Genomic DNA, 18,588 nt, shown 5'->3' with positions numbered 1-18,588 from the left:
TTGCTTCTAATTGAACATTTTGGATCACTCTGAATGTAAACACAGGTTTGTTCATTATATCCAGTCTATTCATTTAAATATTTATTTTTAAAATAATTATATATAAGTTATATTTTTTGGTTCTTGTACCATAATCCTCCTTGTATTAAAAAAAAATAAAAATATAGAAAAATCTGTATGATATATATGCCCGTGAAAAAACAAAAATATCATATTCCAAAAATCGCATAAATTGATCAAATAGTTTTTTTTTTTTTTAATAATGAAAATCGGTTTTAAGCAATTAATTATTGTGAAGTTATCTCCCTTATTTTTTGAAAATGGTGGTGAGACGGTCAATTCTCTGATACTCACAAAATTTGATTTTCTTATTTAAAAATAAAACTACTTGATTAGTTTATGTGATTTTTGTAATGTACTATTTTCATTTCGTCACGTGTACGTACATCATACAGATTTTTCTTTATTTTTGTTTTTTAATGCAGGGAAATTTTGGACAAGGACCTAATTTCCATTATTCCAGTTAGCACTATGCATTAGTTTGAACTTCTATCGATACCTCCAGTTTCACATCAGCCTGCATGGCTAGATATTGTATTAGTCAATTACAATGCACTTAAGATATCGATTGAAGATCAAACTAATGCAAAGCGCCAATCAAAATAATAAAAATACAATTATTACTTGTGCAGTTTATGAACCATTGATGTTATTTAGAAACCCATGCTTAAAAGGGAGACGATTTTGTTAACTATACTATACTTTTACCTAATAAATAAATAAATAAAAGATACTGTAAATAGTTAATCCTTGAAAATCTTATCTCAAAAATAGCCCATAAACTGCATAAGTACCACAAAATTATTTGTGCTCTTGTCATTCTGGTTATTTATTTTTCTTCTAATGCTAAATCACACTTCTAATGCTAAATCACACTATATATATATATATATATATATATATATATATATATAAGGTGTCTCAAAAAATGTACTCACACTTCGAATGACGATAACACCTTTATTTGGAGAGCATAGTGTGAAATGGAATAGCTTTAAATACAGAAGACAAATATATTTGAAGAATTATATTTGCAAGTGTTCGAATTGATGACCGTTCTTGTCCAGACAACACTGGTAAGGTGCACCAAGGGATTTGCAAAAGTCAGGATACAGGTAATTAGATTACATTTTTTTAATCACCTTGTATGTATATATATATATATATATATATATATATATATATAAAGAAGTAAAAATTAAATTTACAAGCCAAAAAGCTCCTGTAAACTTAACACGAATATAAACATTAATATTTATATAGTAATCTCAACCAATGAATTCTTGTAAATTATAATTTACAGTCTTGAATTGTGTTCTTTTATGTATATATATATATATATATATATATATATATATATATATAAAAAGTCAAGATAATGTGGAATTGAATTTACAATATTTTATTCAAAACAAGGAATATGGAGTGAAAGATTCCTTATTCAATGGAGTTTTAAAGATAGGCTCTTTTCCTCAGAGGAAAAGTGTTAGCAAAAAGCACTTATAGATAAATATTTATTTTTGCTTGTTAGCTCATTTTTGAAAACAATCAAGAAAAAACATACATACATATATACTTTCCTATATTTAATGAATACATGTAATCTGTGGCCTGACTCCGTGCAAATTTAATCAGAGAAAAAAAATGCAAATCTCCTGACGACACACCAGTTTTCTATATCTGTTATACAAAAGCACATATGTATGTATTAAATAAAACATACAAGGGTTTAATATTTTATTTTGTATTCATGAATTTATAAATAGTAAAAGATTTTGGTCTTTGTGCAGGTGGGAATCAATATCAGTCTTGAATGGTTCTGATTGCAATTTATGGATTTAGTGGAAACTCAGTTAAGACTGAAATTAAATAAAACAGCTTTTCCATTGTTTTTTTCTTTTTTTCCTGACTTGAAGTTAGGGTCCATTAACACTCGACCCCACTCCGCCGCCACAAATGGGTTTAATAATTTTCCTCAAATCATTAGGTGAATCAACTTTATTTATTTTATTTGATTTTTTTATGTATGCCTTAGCGTCATCTGCCTTTTCACATATAATTTCGTGGCATTCAAATCATAAACTGCTTCGGCCATTTCCGTTTTTCTTTTTTTTAATTGCAATCAGAAACATTCAGGTCAATATGGATCCTGGTAATCATTAAAGGTTGTGGTCAGAGAAGGCAATTAAAAAAATCAGTATATGCATTAAAAATTGTTTCCTGTTGTTTTTGTTAAATGTTGATAAATGAGAAATTATTTCCGTTTAAAACCCATTTAGTATTATACATGTAAAATTGAAAAAAGCACGCTTGAAATGTGTCAACATTATGTGAATAAGCTAAACCCTAACAAATCTGAATTTGACCTGTTTATTGAATTTTAACTTGAAATGATTTCTCATGTAGTAATATTAACTAGCGGGATCTGTGGAAGTTCCACAGCGGACTGTTTCATATGTAATATATTCATGTTGGCATTCTGTAGATGTTCAGTGTAAATAGAGACACCCTGATATTATTGTAGCTCTTTTGTTAAAACTGCAAAAAGTATTTATCTAAACTAGCAGGGATGCCTGGTCGTAAAATATGCTTAAATATGATATTTTAATTTATGCAGATTTCGTATATATTATTATAAGAGTCAATTTTCTGTTAATTCTTATATATTATAAAGTTGTGATTTCAAAAATAAAAAAAATATATCCATATGACTTGGGCGCAACAGCTAGGATCAAAACCAAAATTAAAACTTATGAAAGAAAAAAAAAAAGAAAAAAAGAGAATATGTTTATATATACATAACTTGAGGTCCTTCAGCTATAATCGAAACTGAAACCAAAACTTAGGAAGAATTCTTGGTAAAATTATTTATTACAAGAAATGAAAGATTATAACAATTATACTCCAGTCACTCGGAAGAAAAAAGATGTAAGCATGACACACAAAATACCACGCATGCCATCGTATAAACATAAATATTAATATATAGCTAATAACATAAATAATATTTAACAAAAAAAACAACATAAAATCAGTCTTAATGCCTATTTTGAATTTTTCTCATATTGTTCTCTGACTGTGGCCTTTAACATCTACCGGGATCTCTGTCTATAGAAATATTAAAATTTTTGGTGCTTATGGAGTATAAGGACCATACTATTGTCAAAATCGTCTGGGCCATTTATGGAAAATACTGGAAGGTGTTGAACGAAAATTTTGTATTTATTTTTTCTTTTTGCGCAAACACTGGCCAATTTTTCAATTGAATGAGTACAAAGCCCATTCAATGAAAAATTAATGGAAAAATAAAACTAATTTCAATGAAGAATTAATTGAAAAATTTTATACAATATTCTTGAATAATTGTTTGACAACTCTTACAAAACTTAGAAAATTCAAATAAAATAAAAAAAAACCTTGATTATAAGTTAAGTTTCATAAATATATATATTTTTTTAATAACAGAAAACTAAAAGCAAACAAAAAGTTAATTTGATTTTTCTTTACGATTTTTTATTTTGTTCAAATCAAGATCTATATTTCTCTTTATAATCAGTGAATTATTGCGAACAAATAAATTTTTATATTAGGGTTAAGGCGCTTAACATTTTCGCATCTTCAGGAATTTTCTGTAAACAGTCCAGACAATTCCAACGATGGAAAAGCCTTTATACCAAGATTTTAAATCTGGATACGCATTATGTTTAATATTTAAATTAACATTTTAGGATATTTAAAATTAATTCAAATAAACGATAGATAACGAAAAGCATTGTTTCAAAATTGTTGCGCAATTAAACAATTGACTGGGTTCTTTTATTTTAACTCTTTGTTAAAAAAAATTGAATAAATGAATCTTTTACAATTGTTAAAAAAAATATTTCTTTTTTCAATAAACTATATGAAAATACAAGAATACAAAGAATTGATGTCATTATATAAAACTGTAAATTATATATATATAAAAAAAACAAAAACATGGAAACGATTTTTATTGATATTGTAGTATTTTGTCTTTTATTTAGAATTTAAACTTATTACAAAAAAAAAATTAAAAAAAACTACAGGATTTTTATGATGTATGTGCCTGTCACGGAATGGAAATGCCATTTCAAAAAATCACAGAATTTGATCAAGTAGTTTTATTTATGTAATTAAAAAATGTTTTAATGATTCAAAGCACGTTAATATGAAATCGGTAGCATTACGAAGCTGATCTCGCAATTTTGAATTTTGTGGACTTATCCCCCCCCCAACTTCTTTTTTGAAGCTGCCGATGTGAGACAATCCCTTTTTATTTACTCATAAAATTTGATTTTCCTAGTTAAAAATTATATGTGACCAATTTATGTGATTTGTGGAATATGACATCTTCATTCTGTGATACGTATGTATATCATAAAGATTTTTTTGTATTTTTTTTTTTTTACTTTGTTTGAATTTTAAGTAAAAACTCATTTTTTTCTCTTCACTTATTCATAAATTTGCTTGACACTATTTTGTGAAATCTGACGCATTTACAGGGTTTAATAAAGGTTAAAAATAAGAGTTATCCCCCTTGCAGAAGCATTTTCCACATGTCTCTATTAATGAAGCGACGAAGCGTTTCTTCTTCATTAGTGTAGCACTCAGCATTCGAAAATTGAAATATTGAATTTCATGTTAAACCAATGGTATTTACTGAATTGTTATATCGCAGTAATATCAAAATATTACAAAAAAACGACAAGATTAAAATCAATTATTAATAAAAACAGTTTTCGAAAAAAAAAAAAATCAAGTGTGTATGTAAATTAATAGCATCAAGTCAGGGGAAATAACTCGGTCCGTCTTGTTATAATTAATGGTGGATGTCACATAATCATCTATTCGTATAAAGTACATGTTTTATGTAATAATGCAAGTATATTTAAATAATTATGACATGACATTGCTGAGTGTTGAAATTGATAAAAACAGTAAGTAGTTCTTTTTTTTTTTTTTAATGAAAAGTAATTCTTTTTGGCTGTCGGATTTCGCAACAATAATGAAGAAGAACCAACAAAGTCATAAGAGTACTTGGTGTATATCTATGTAATCGTGTTTCTCACCCATACGTGACTTGCACATTACTAAATTAAAAGAATTAAACTAAAATGATATAAATCCTGGGAAATGCTTGGTTTAAATTATTTGACACATTTGCAAGGTTTAATGAAATGAAATTAGACTAAATAATGAAAAAAAACAAAAAAAAAAAATTTTCATTTTCCGGTTCTTGTCCAGAATTATCCCAATATTAACAAATGAAAATAAAGAAAAATCTGTGATTTATGTACACGTGATGAAACAAAAATATCATATTCCAAAATTCACGTAAATTGATCAAGTAGTTTTAATTTTAAATAAGAAAATCAAATGTTATGAGTAACAGAAGCGTAGCCGCACGCACACACACACACACACACACATATATATATATATATAAGTGAGATTGTGTGGGAGGACAGTTCTCAACCTATATACTCAACGAATTTTTGATCTACAGACTTGGAATTTGGTATATAGGGTATTCAGATGTGTGAAAAACTTTTTAACCTGTTTACATCCGGAAAAAGGGCTGCTAAGGGGTCAAAATTGAAAAGTTGGTATATGGGAGGCCACCATATTTTTATGTTTCAAACTGTTTCATGACTGCATTAAATATGATAGCTTCCTTATGTTAAGTATGAATTGGTTTGAAAACACTCTTTAAAAGTCATGTCAAGCTTGTGTAATGGTTATCGTACTTGACTCATTGTCTTTAGGTTTTAGTTTTGATATCAGTTCAAGTATTTTTTTTTACTTACAAGAAGTGAACTGTTTATGCTTCTGTCAATATCCGTATATACTCAGAGAAATGATCAGATCTCCCCAAAATGCTGTATTTTGATTTTTACAGAACGTATTAAATACTTTGTGTATTTTTACAGAACGTATTAAATACTTTGTGTATTTGTATCAAAATCTAAATGATTCTTCTGTGTCGCCATTTTTTTTTTTTTTTTACCAAATTCTTGGAATACCAGTTTAGTATATTTAATCTCAGTAACAAAGAAACTGATAACCAGGAAAACAAAGATGATGATCTCTGATACAAGAATATACATTATATCTTGCTTTGAATGTATATATAAATAACTATTCCCTTGCTTGAAATACCGAAGGAGGAAATCCAGCATATATCCAAGCAAATGCTAACATCAATAAGCCGTATCTAACGTGAAGCATCAGTATGTTTGGCCATGTAACTTCAATTATTAAAGTTGTTAAGTTTGAAAGCAGTGAAAAATTTATGGCATCATTTCATACAAAAAAAAAAAAAAAAATCAAACAAAAATCAGTTTACAATAAAAATAAATAAATAAAACAGTAAATTTCATGAAATTGTTACAGCAGTCATTTTTCTTTTCTTTTGGTTTTTCTATTGACTTCTGTTGGCTCGGTATAATCCAGCAGTTTGCATCATCTGGCAGGCGTTGCTAAACGAGACTTATGGAAAAACGGGATTTAAACTGCAGTAGTATCTTGATTTTTTTTTTTTTTTGTGTGTTTAATCTTTATTAAACTAAATAAATATGTATAAGACTTAAGAACATGACATTCGTCCAAAATTGCTGCACAGCATATTTTATTTGAATAAACATAAGCTCATATTTTTTAGATTATTCGGACGACTGTTCTCAACTTGAGTGTTATTCTCACAACGTTTTGGCCAATGTAACCTCCGGCCTTCTTCAGGTGTATCTTGTTGAACTCTAGAATCTGCATGTAATTTAGAACAGAGCCCTCTGTTTAATCCACAGGAGTGATCATCATCAGGACAGGCTCCTTGCCCGGACCAATATGACTCTTCCTGTCTCCCAACAGCTGCCTCAGATCTTCAGGTTTACAGTTGACATCATGTGCTATCTGCTGGATGTACGTGGATCTAGGTTCGTCCTTTGCTTGCGCATCTTTGTCGTGGAGTCCATAGAAATACATCACTCACTAATTCATGCTTGCTTCTCAGACAGTGACCAGCAAATCGTAGGCGTCTCTCCCTATTTGCCATAAAGTTGCTGCTTCGTCGGATGATTTTGCCAAGATATACGGGTGTATGTGCCGTCTAGTTTTCTTTCCAATCTTTTGGTGAGTGTCCAGGCTGTTGCGCCGTATGCAAGGACAGACTCTACCACTGCCCTGCTTTTTCAGTTTGTCAGTTAGCCTTGAAGTCCATAGTGAACATAGCTCATCCAATGAGGTAGCATGTTCTTGTTCCATCAGCCATGACAGGGTAGAAGTTTTAAGTAATTTACAATTGTATTTTTAGCACCACCCACACTAAGGATTGAACCTTCAATCTCTACAAGAGTTTCACTTAGAAATGAGGCTTATCTATTACATATGTAACGCTCAAGATTAGAACAGTAGTCCGAATAATGCAAATAATATAAATTATCAATCCTCATCTAAAAATTTTAGGAACATACGACATAAACTCGTTTGATTGTGTATGCATGGCTATTCTAAGAAGATCAGGTTGGCTGTTTCAAGTGCCATGTGTACCTGCTATTTTTTAAAATAATAATTTGTATTTCATACAATCTGCTCAAACTATCTTTGAGACTGGGTCGATCATTGTATTTGACATCCCTGAGATAGAGGAGAGTGTTAAGGTTGGTGGAGTTACTGCCCTTGAAATGCGTAAATACAAGGAAACTACTTTAAAAGAGAGAACCTTATGGAGTAAGTGACGTGAAAGTAGAAAATTCCTTTGGCTATATAAGGTCAAGAAAATAAAAGATGTGATTAATTATATATATGTATATTTTTTTTTTTTAAGTTTGTTTTATAAATGTCGTTACTTTCAATGTATACCGTTTTCATTTAACGGGTCTAGATTGTTATTTTAAAACCATTCACCGTTAATTTTGAGTTAAGCTCAATGTGTCTATTTAATAGGGACAGAGCATATATAGTGCAAAATTTTGTTGAAAATTCAAAGACTCACGTTTTCTTTTTTATAACCTTCGTTTATTTCCTGGATTTTTCCATTACAGCTGTTTCATTAATGAGTGGCAATTTTACGATTTATGTTTCCGTAAAAATATCCTGTCCCCACCAACTTCTTTAGATGTTTATCCATTAGATTTTTACAACAAATGGTATATTTTTAACATGCTGGACATCGTATTCGGGTAAAAAGATTTTCAAAGTCATGCTTCCTCACTTCCTCCATCTTTTGGTGTTATGTAAAGATAGTTTTTGGTTTTAACCCGTACTTTCGTATTTTTATTTTTTATTTATTAATTATTTTTGTTTTAATTTTCCCTGTTTTTCCTATTTGTTTTTTTCCAATTATCATATAATTTTATTCCTATATTTATGCGTGTTTATTTTAATATTGTTTTTTTGCTTAGTGTTTGAATTCGTATTATATTACATGATGCAAGGGAGGTCACTCTCGTGGTATCATTTTTTATCTAGGATTACCTCCCTTGCATTTTTTTTCCTAATCCGCTCTAGTGCGTGAAATTAAATATTTGTTTCTGTGCAAACACTCGTGGATTACATCTAGTCTTTTGTTTAATAATTTTTCTTTAGATATTAGTATATGGTAAAATTCTAATATAAATAGGTTGCATCTTTTCGATTTGCTAGGTTTATATTTTTCCCCCTTATCAACTATTGACCATCTTAATTTATATTCAGTTTTATTTTCCTTTAATTCCTTAATCCATACTGCTAACGTGGTTGAATTTTTCTTTGTTGTTTCTTCCGGTTGTTTCGCTATTACTATTGGTTCTGTTTCTATTTTCGTTATAGTAGTTGTGGTTGTCACTATTGTTATGATCCTTTCTACCGTTTTTTTTTTCATTTTTATTTACATTGTTGTTGTTTTCGTTATTTTTGGTGTTCTTTTATATATATATGGTTATTCCGAATTTTAACCTATTGTTTCAAATGAGGTAAGACTTGTATAGTAAGAATTGCAAAAAAAAAAAAAATTTTTTTTTTCAACTATTTCATTTAATGTATCAAAATTGTATAACATTAAACAACAAAAAATATGACGATATTCTAATTTTTTCTGAAAAAATTAGAGTAATTATTGAAAGAAAAATATTTTTTTTCAACTACTTTAGTAAAATAGTTATCTCCCTTAGAACAGCAGGTCAAAATTAAAAAAAAAAAAAAAAAGATTCCAGTACTTGACTTTTTGACGAGGAACAAAGTGTAGTATCTGTTCTGATAGTACACTTCACCTTTTTTGTCCGCTGTCATTAGAGGAGAAATCTTTTTTGACTGAGAGAATTTTTATTTTTGTTTTTATCTAGAGTACCGCTTTTTTAGGGAGCTGGATTTCCTCCACATTAAAAACCGACCTTATGTCTAAATCTACCCACGTGGGGAGGCAAGTAAATAGGAACTATATATATATATATATATATATATATATATATATATAGATTATATATATTATAAATTCATTTATCTTCTGGTTGTGTAGGCAAACTCTTGTGTTTTTAGTTCGACGGATCTTCTGATTCCAAAATTCTACTATTGTGACTTCAGGGCAAACATGTTTTGGTTTTGAAACCAAAATGGCCGACTTGTAAAAAAAAAAAAAAAACGAATTGAAGTCATTACATAATAGATTATCCAGTTTGGGCAAATTATGTAAATATGACAATATTTCTTATTTTTCTTTTTTCCTGAATATTTATTTTTGACTGTCACCATGTTTGATTATGTAACCTCTAAAGATGAAACAGCTGTTGAAGAATTAAAGAGTTTGCTTGATACTATATATATATATATATATATATATATATATATATATATATATGTATATATATAGCAAAAATGGTAATTAGTAAAAACCTGAAGAGAGTGCTCAATAATATTGCAGAGCAAATGTATATATATTTTTTATCACCGTTTTATCTGCATCTTTCAGTTATCAAATCGTATCAACGTTCCAACAACTTCATCAGACTTTACAGAAATCATTATCATAATAATTATTTCTGTAAATAATGAAGTTACTGGATCGTTGATACGATCAGTAACCGAAACATGTGTAACTAAGCAGATAAAACGGTAATGTGTGTGTATATATATATATATATATATATATATATATATATATATATATATATATATATCTATATATATATATATATATATATATATATATATATATATATATGGACGATTCCAAGTTTTTTTTATTATTATTTTAAGGAAATTTCTGCTTCTAATTCTAAAATCGCCTTGAAATAAGTAAAAAAAAATTATTTCTTAATGTTTAACCTTTTGAATCAAAGTTTTTGATAAACTCGTGGGATTTTCATCTGCATTTGTCAATTTAACGATTTTTAATTTTGTTTCATATTTATCCATTAGTGATATTTTTTCGGTGCTATTTTAACCTAAATTCATTATTATTATTTTAACTTAAATTCATTATTATTATTTTTACCTAAATTCATTATTATTATTTTAACCTAAATTCATTATTATTATTTTAACTTAAATTCATTATTATTATTTTAACTTAAATTCATTATTATTATTTTAACTTAAATTCATTATTATTATTTTAACCTAAATTGATTATTATTATTTTAACCTAAATTCATTATTATTATTTTAACTTAAATTCATTATAATTATTTTAACTTAAATTCATTATTATTATTTTAACTTAAATTCATTATTATTATTTTAACTTAAATTCATTATTATTATTTTAACCTAAATTGATTATTATTATTTTAACCTAAATTGATTATTATTATTTTAACTTAAATTCATTATTATTATTTTAACCTTAATTGATTATTATTATTTTAACTTAAATTCATTATTATTATTTTAACCTTAATTCATTATTATTATTTTAACTTAAATTGATTATTATTATTTTAACCTAAATTCATTATTATTATTTTAACTTAAATTCATTATTATTATTTTAACTTAAATTCATTATTATTATTTTAACTTCAATTCATTATTATTATTATAACCTTAATCCATTATTATTATTTTAACCTTAATTGATTATTATTATTTTAACTTAAATTCATTATTATTATTTTAACTTAAATTCATTATTATTATTTTAACTTAAATTCATTATTATTATTTTAACTTAAATTCATAATTATTATTTTAACTTAAATTCATTATTATTATTTTAACCTAAATTGATTATTATTATTTTAACCTAAATTGATTATTATTATTTTAACTTAAATTCATTATTATTATTTTAACCTTAATTCATTATTATTATTTTAACTTAAATTGATTATTATTATTTTAACCTAAATTCATTATTATTATTTTAACTTAAATTGATTATTATAATTTTAACCTAAATTCATTATTATTATTTTAACTTAAATTCATAATTATTATTTTAACTTAAATTCATTATTATTATTTTAACTTAAATTCATAATTATTATTTTAACTTAAATTCATTATTATTATTTTAACTTAAATTGATTATTATTATTTTAACTTCAATTCATTATTATTATTATAACCTTAATCCATTATTATTATTTTAACCTAAATTGATTATTATTATTTTAACCTAAATTCATTATTATTATTTTAACCTAAATTCATTATTATTATTTTAACCTAAATTCATTATTATTATTTTAACTTAAATTGATTATTATTATTTTAACCTAAATTGATTATTATTTTAACTTAAATTGATTATTATTGTTTTAACCTAAATTCATTATTATTATTTAAACTTAAATTGATTATTATTATTTTAACTTAAATTGATTATTATTATTTTAACTTAAATTGATTATTATTATTTTAATTTAAATTGATTATTATTATTTTAACCTAAATTGATTATTATTATTTTAACTTAAATTGATTATTATTATTTTAACCTTAATTCATTATTATTATTTTAACTTAAATTGATTATTATTATTTTAACCTTAATTCATTATTATTATTTTAACTTAAATTGATTATTATTATTTTAACTTAAATTCATTATTATCATTATTACCTTAATTCATTATTATTATTTTAACCCAAATTCATTATTATTATTTTAACCTAAATTCATTTCAAATCAGTTCACATGCATCTTACATTGGTACAATGGTAACGTCACCAACTTTGAATATTGCAGCTTTGCTTTTGGTTTCGATTCTAGCTGATGGCACCCAAATATTTTTTTTTTTACTTTTGAAATCACGACTATAATAACATACGAAATTTGGATGAACTAAAATATCATATTTAAGCATATTTTACGACCGATCAAAACCAGGCACCCCCTCCTGCTAGTATATATATATATATATATATATGTGTGTGTGAGAAATTTGCTTATTCAGTTATATTTCACGTTTTATTTATGAAGCTCGATGTATGTTTAATACAACAACAGAGCATATACAAAAAGTCTATATTCCAAATTCAAAAATGTTGATCATCTTACCGTTTATTTCTTTCAGCATGTTTGAATGTTCAATTCTTAACAACACCTGTTTCGTAGCGCAGAAACAATCATATAATCATTATGTCAGCTTTTAAATATTTTCCGCCCTGATTCATCATAAAAATAAGAACTCATTAACTTTAAAAAGAAAAGAAAGAAAGAATTTGGTCCTGATTATTTAAATCCAAAAAAATCCGAAGAGTAATTGCAATTGTGTTTTATATGTACGCCGTCTTTAATTTTCTATATATAGTATAGTATGGTATGGTATAAATTATTATATAAATAGTTTTGACTACATATGTACATACATTATTCAGCTACAGCCTTATTAAGGCTAAACTTTCTCAGGCCAAGTTCTCAGGATGAAAATAAATAGGAGAATGATTTTGACAAGCAACTTTGAAAAAAAAAAAAAAATGCAGATGAAAAAGAAACTCAAGGAATTCGCTGTGGCACTCACATATCTATGATCATCAAAAACAATGTCAATTTTTTTCTTTTTTCCACATTTTAATTTTTATCTATTTTAAGTCTATCAGATAACTTTTTGGTCCACCTTCTCCATATTTAGACTTTTTAAACTCCAGTTGGTAGAACTGAGATCTGCTATTAAAATCTGCTTTTAAAAACGGTGAGAGAAACCGTGATGATTGGTAATGATGGTTGATACTGGGCAGAAATTGATTATTTAAGAAGACGGCTTAACAAGAATTTGTTTACATTCGACTTGAAAACGATTATGTTATAATCAGTTGGAAAGCACCCTCATAGTATTGCATTTCACAGACTAGTAGTTCTTGGAAAGAAACTTTGTTCATGTAAGTTCCTTTTAGTTTATGGCTATGACTAAGACGTCAGCTACATCGACATGTAAAGAAAATATGTGTTTATGTATGTATTAGTGTTGGGCCAATTAAGCAGAATCGGAAATCAGAAAAATCAAAACTCCTGTCGATATCAGAATCTATATCGGAATCAGAAAAATTTATACCTATTTTCCAATGCTAAAAACGATAATTTTAATTGTCTTTTTTTTTTTTTATGTGATTTTGTTTAAAACAAAATCTTCCATTGCTGGTAGTAAAAATAATATCAACATTCATTGGTGTTAAACTATCAATAAAAATTTTAAATCTATAGATTATTTCTTACAAGTGTATTTTTATGCTTGAGAAAATATCTACACATTTAATGTGTTTTTTTTTCTTACGATAATTGGTAAAAAAAAAACCCAACTTCATAGTTAAATATTTAGAGATTTATAAAGAATCAGAATCAGTAATTGTATCGGAATCTGTAATTGTATCGGAATTGGAATCGTCCCATCACTAATATGTATGTACATGATTACATGATTACCAGAAAGCTCAACCCACAAGAGGCATTGAGCATATTTAAAATATTTAAATATATTTATGAATATAGTTTCGTCTTGTGGTACAATTTATACCTTTTTCAGGTATGTGACATCCAAGAGAACAAGGGAAGCATGCATGGTCCCCCGTGAGTGCACAATGAACGAGACATAGGAAAAAAATGACTAAGTTCAGCCCCCCTCTCCATTTAGCTCCAAAAATCTCCAAGGGATGTCAAATCCTGGTGAAAATGAACAAACGGTGCAGTTTTAGGCCTTAACATATGTAAATTTGTGTTCTGCACCATGCAAGAAAAAAAAATGACTAAGTCCATCATTTACCCACCCCCACATTCAGCCCCAAAAGTCCCCAAGGCCTTAACATATTTAAATTTGAGTTCAGCACCATGCAAAACTGCTAAATAGACATACACAGAAAATTTTGGACAAATTATGGTAAAATAGTACCAAAAAATGGAGTGTTTTTATTAGCTGTAAAAGAGCCCCTGGGGCACACACAAGAGTTATCGTGAAGTATAGACAAACAAAATTATATAGAAATCAGTTAGTTACAACTTTTCAGAAAGTTTTATAAAAATCCAGGGCATCAATTTTTTTTAATAAGCACAAAAGTGTCAATTTTAGCCATTTTTAACCCTTATTTTATCACTATTATCAGCAGTGGAAGATTTTGATTTAAATAAAATTGAATAAAAAAAATACAACTAAAAGAATCGTTTTTGGCATCGGAAAATAGACACAAATTTTTTCCGATTCTGATACTGATTGTGATACCTCCCCTCCCCCAAATTCCGATTTTGATTCCGATTAATCGCCCCAACACTAGTTGCAGGTGAAGAATAGAAATATTGTATATTTTTATTTTGTTAAGGTATGCAATGCGTCGTTAGAGAATCTAAACTAATTCCTTGAACACATGAGTGTCAAAAGCTATTTTGTGGGTTATTTTTATGCATCCGCCGGCAAGAAAAATGTGATAAAAAGGCTTGATTAACAAAGTATGCATTTATTAATATTATTTTGGTGCCAATTTAAAATTTCATCTTGAAAATAAAAAGCTGTGTGTTTTTGATATTCATAACCATAGCGACCTTTGCTCTCTATAAATTGATTCCGTCTGTAAACGATCTTATAAATGCCTGGCTTATAAAATTCCTTAGGTTTTTATGCGAAATATGAACCCAAATCGTGTTCAGTCTCCTCTCGTAATGTTAACTTAAAGTCAGCTAACGGGTTGATTTTGACTGGAATGGTATCTGACGACGTACGGCGTCACATTTTGTGAAACGTATGCAAAGATGACAGTTATATTAAGTACGTCCGGTCAATTGGGCATCCAAACCAGAAAAAAAGAATAAACCTTTTTCTCGAATTTTCTATCTGTAGTAGAAAAAAGTTTTTTTTTTTTTTTTTTTTTTTTTTTACTTCCAGAAAGAAAATGGGGGCGCTTCTTCATTATAATAGCGAAATTCGAAAACCGAACTTTTGAATTTCAATTAAAACTAATGGTATCTACTTGATTGTCATGTTGAATTTAGTAACATGTCCAAAAATTACGAAAAACGATAATATCGAAAATTAATTATTAATGAAAATAGTTTTTGAAATAAAATTCATGTTTACGTAAATAAACGGTGTGAAAATTAGGGGAAGTAACTCAGTCTGTTTTGATGAAATTATGATGGATTTCACTGATTAATAAAATCATGAAAATGTTTGTTTTATGTAATATTCTTGTAACATTTAACTAATTGCAATATAGTAATTAAGTAGATAACATTGCTTTAAAAAAATAAATAAATAAAAACTCAATTTTTTGACTGTTGGATTTCTCTATTATAACGAAAAACTGAAAAAGGTATTCTCTCCTTTTATGACCTAAGGGAGATCACTCATGGTAATTCACAACTAACACAAATAAGAGATACCATATTGACATAATGAATTAAAGATTAATAAGTTTCCAATCCTAAAAAGAAGAGACCAGATTACATCGGTTGAATCTTGTGAAAGTCGAAACAAATATGAGAATAGTAGTCAGAATAATCCAAATAATACTAGGCACGTTCTGAAAGTAGTTCTTGATGAGCCGTTCCATATAAGTTATTAAATTTACCAAATTTTCATTACTAATGATTACTATATTGACCAACTTCTACTGTACACTCTTTAACCCTTATCCTTGAGTGGCCTCTGGGCCTTGATAATGTGGTGATGCATTTGTAAAAAAAAAAAAAAAAAAGTTCCTCCTATTCTTTTTTTTTTTTACTCCACTCAAATGAATAAGAGGGGATTGCAAATTGAATTGTTATGATGAATGAACTTATGCATTCATGAGCTGAAAGTTTCATCTCTCTGATGCAGATGTTAACCGTGTGAGACACCAAGAAGACAACCCCTGTCATGGACGTGCGTCAGAGACAGAAATATGCCATTGAATTCCTCCATGCAAAAAAAAAAAAAGAAAAAAAAAAAAAAAGAAAAATTGAACTGACCAACATTCACTGTCGCCTGTTGAACATTTACAAAGTTTATGCAGTCGATATCTATGCAGTTTATCGATTTCAGAGTAGCGTCAGAGATGTAAGTGATAAAGTATGCTCTGGACTTTTACAACTGAGGCATCAAGAGAGGCTGGCAAAAATGCATTGAGAATCCTGGTGACTATGTAGAAAAATAAATTATGGAACACAAAATCTCGCCCGTTTTAATAGTACAATTCCTGTCTTTGTAACTTTTCAACGTTTTCGTTTCTGAGTTAAAAAAAAATAGGAGGCCTTATTTTTGAAACGACCCTTGTATAAGTATAACAAAAGCTATTATAAAAAAACAAACAAACAAAAACAATTGAAACTTTATCTAATTCAATTTTGATCCTTGTTTCCATAGATTTTAAATTCGTCCTCCATTTTGATTCATAAAACAAAAACAAGCACTTAAAGAAGTTTCTGATCGACCTAATAAATAAGAAAATAATTTGCATTGTATTTTTTTATTTGCATATGTATCATTTTTGTCTGCAATGGTCATAAAAAGAAAGAAAAACGGAATATAAAGGAAATGGGTTTAATTTTTCAAGTTTTTGGCTTCTCTGCATCTTTTTGAATAAAACTAAAAAATAATAAACGGCAATATTTTTTAAATATAGTTTATTACTCTTAGAGAAATGTCGTAATTTATTATTCATCTATACGTAATTATATAATAGCATTTTACTGCCCTTAAAAAAAATAAAGAGAATACTTATAAGTTCTATAACTGTTTACAACTATTTCAATGTAGTATTTATTTCAAGTCATAACATGTCCTTTTCTTTCTTACTCCATACTTCGTTGATGTCCTTATTCTATGCTTCGTCCTATATGCGTATTACAGACGATCAGAACAGCACAAATAAACAAACACACAAACACACACACACACACACACACACACACACACACACACACACACACACACACACACACACACACACATGCACACACACACAATAAAAGTAAGAATTATATAAAAAAAAAGTAAGAATTACGTATGTAAAAATGTTTGGAAGACTAAAAACAATGCATATTTTTTATATAAACAAATTTATTCCTTTAATTCAGATATTTCTAATGTACAAATCCTCGTCAATGGACGTGTTTTTCCCCCTCTTTTTCTTGGTTCACATGGTGTAATCCGTGAGTGACAGTAGAGTGATAATAATTAGCAGGGTGCTGCGTTAGCCGCGTAAAGTGAATCAGTGATGTATTACCTGCATTTGAAGCATTGCATATATTTTTAAATTAATAATTGCGTATATAAATATGCTTGGAAGGCTAAAAACAGCGTATATTCTTTTTTTTTAATATAAACAAATTTGTTTGTTTGTTTAATTTATATATATATATATATATATATATATATATATATATATATATATATTGTTTAACTATGTGTGCGTGTGTGTGTTATAGAGCTAAGGAGACAGATATAAACAGAGGCTGAAGAGAGTTCAGCATAAGAGATAGGTCCCTATTGTTTGGATTTGAAACCGATGGCATCTATGTTACAATCTTCTGCAATCTTTACTTTTATATAAAAGACGCTTTGTCTGTGTGTGTGTGTACATGTGTTTTTTTTTGTGTGTGTGTGTGTTCATTTCCTATTTTGTAACGTTGTCCATGGACTAACACACGTTGTGTGCAGTTTCAGTCGCAAAGGAGACCAAGACAAAGAATAGGAAATAACTCCAACTCGCTTGTTCTTTATCGCAATAACATTTATTTTCTAATTGTTACAACCGTGACGTCACCCACGTGATCTAGAATGTTCTCCACGTCTTTCATGAGATTTCGAACGTTCACGTTCTCTTTTTTTTATAGTCTTTCTTCCCGCCAGCGACGTCACTTCGTATGCATTTACATACGCGTATCTGCACTTGGTTACAATGTCACACAAGTGTACTTTATGTGTATGGGGGTGCTTTTAGATAGGTTCTCGTATCGGAGTACCCTCGATAAATATAAAAAATCGATAATCGAAAAAATCTGTTTAAATAAAGAACAATCCGATTTTGACCAAAGCTAACGTCAAATGCATTTTTGAAGTTTTATCACCGCACAAACAGAAGAGCCCGGCATATAAAATCAACAGTAGGTTCTTTGATAAGACAGGG

The sequence above is a fragment of the Euprymna scolopes genome, chromosome 24 (assembly GCF_053919585.1).
Source record: "Euprymna scolopes isolate OS-2025 chromosome 24, ASM5391958v1, whole genome shotgun sequence".
Taxonomy (NCBI): domain Eukaryota; kingdom Metazoa; phylum Mollusca; class Cephalopoda; order Sepiida; family Sepiolidae; genus Euprymna; species Euprymna scolopes.
Note: the sequence above shows the minus strand (reverse complement) of the source record.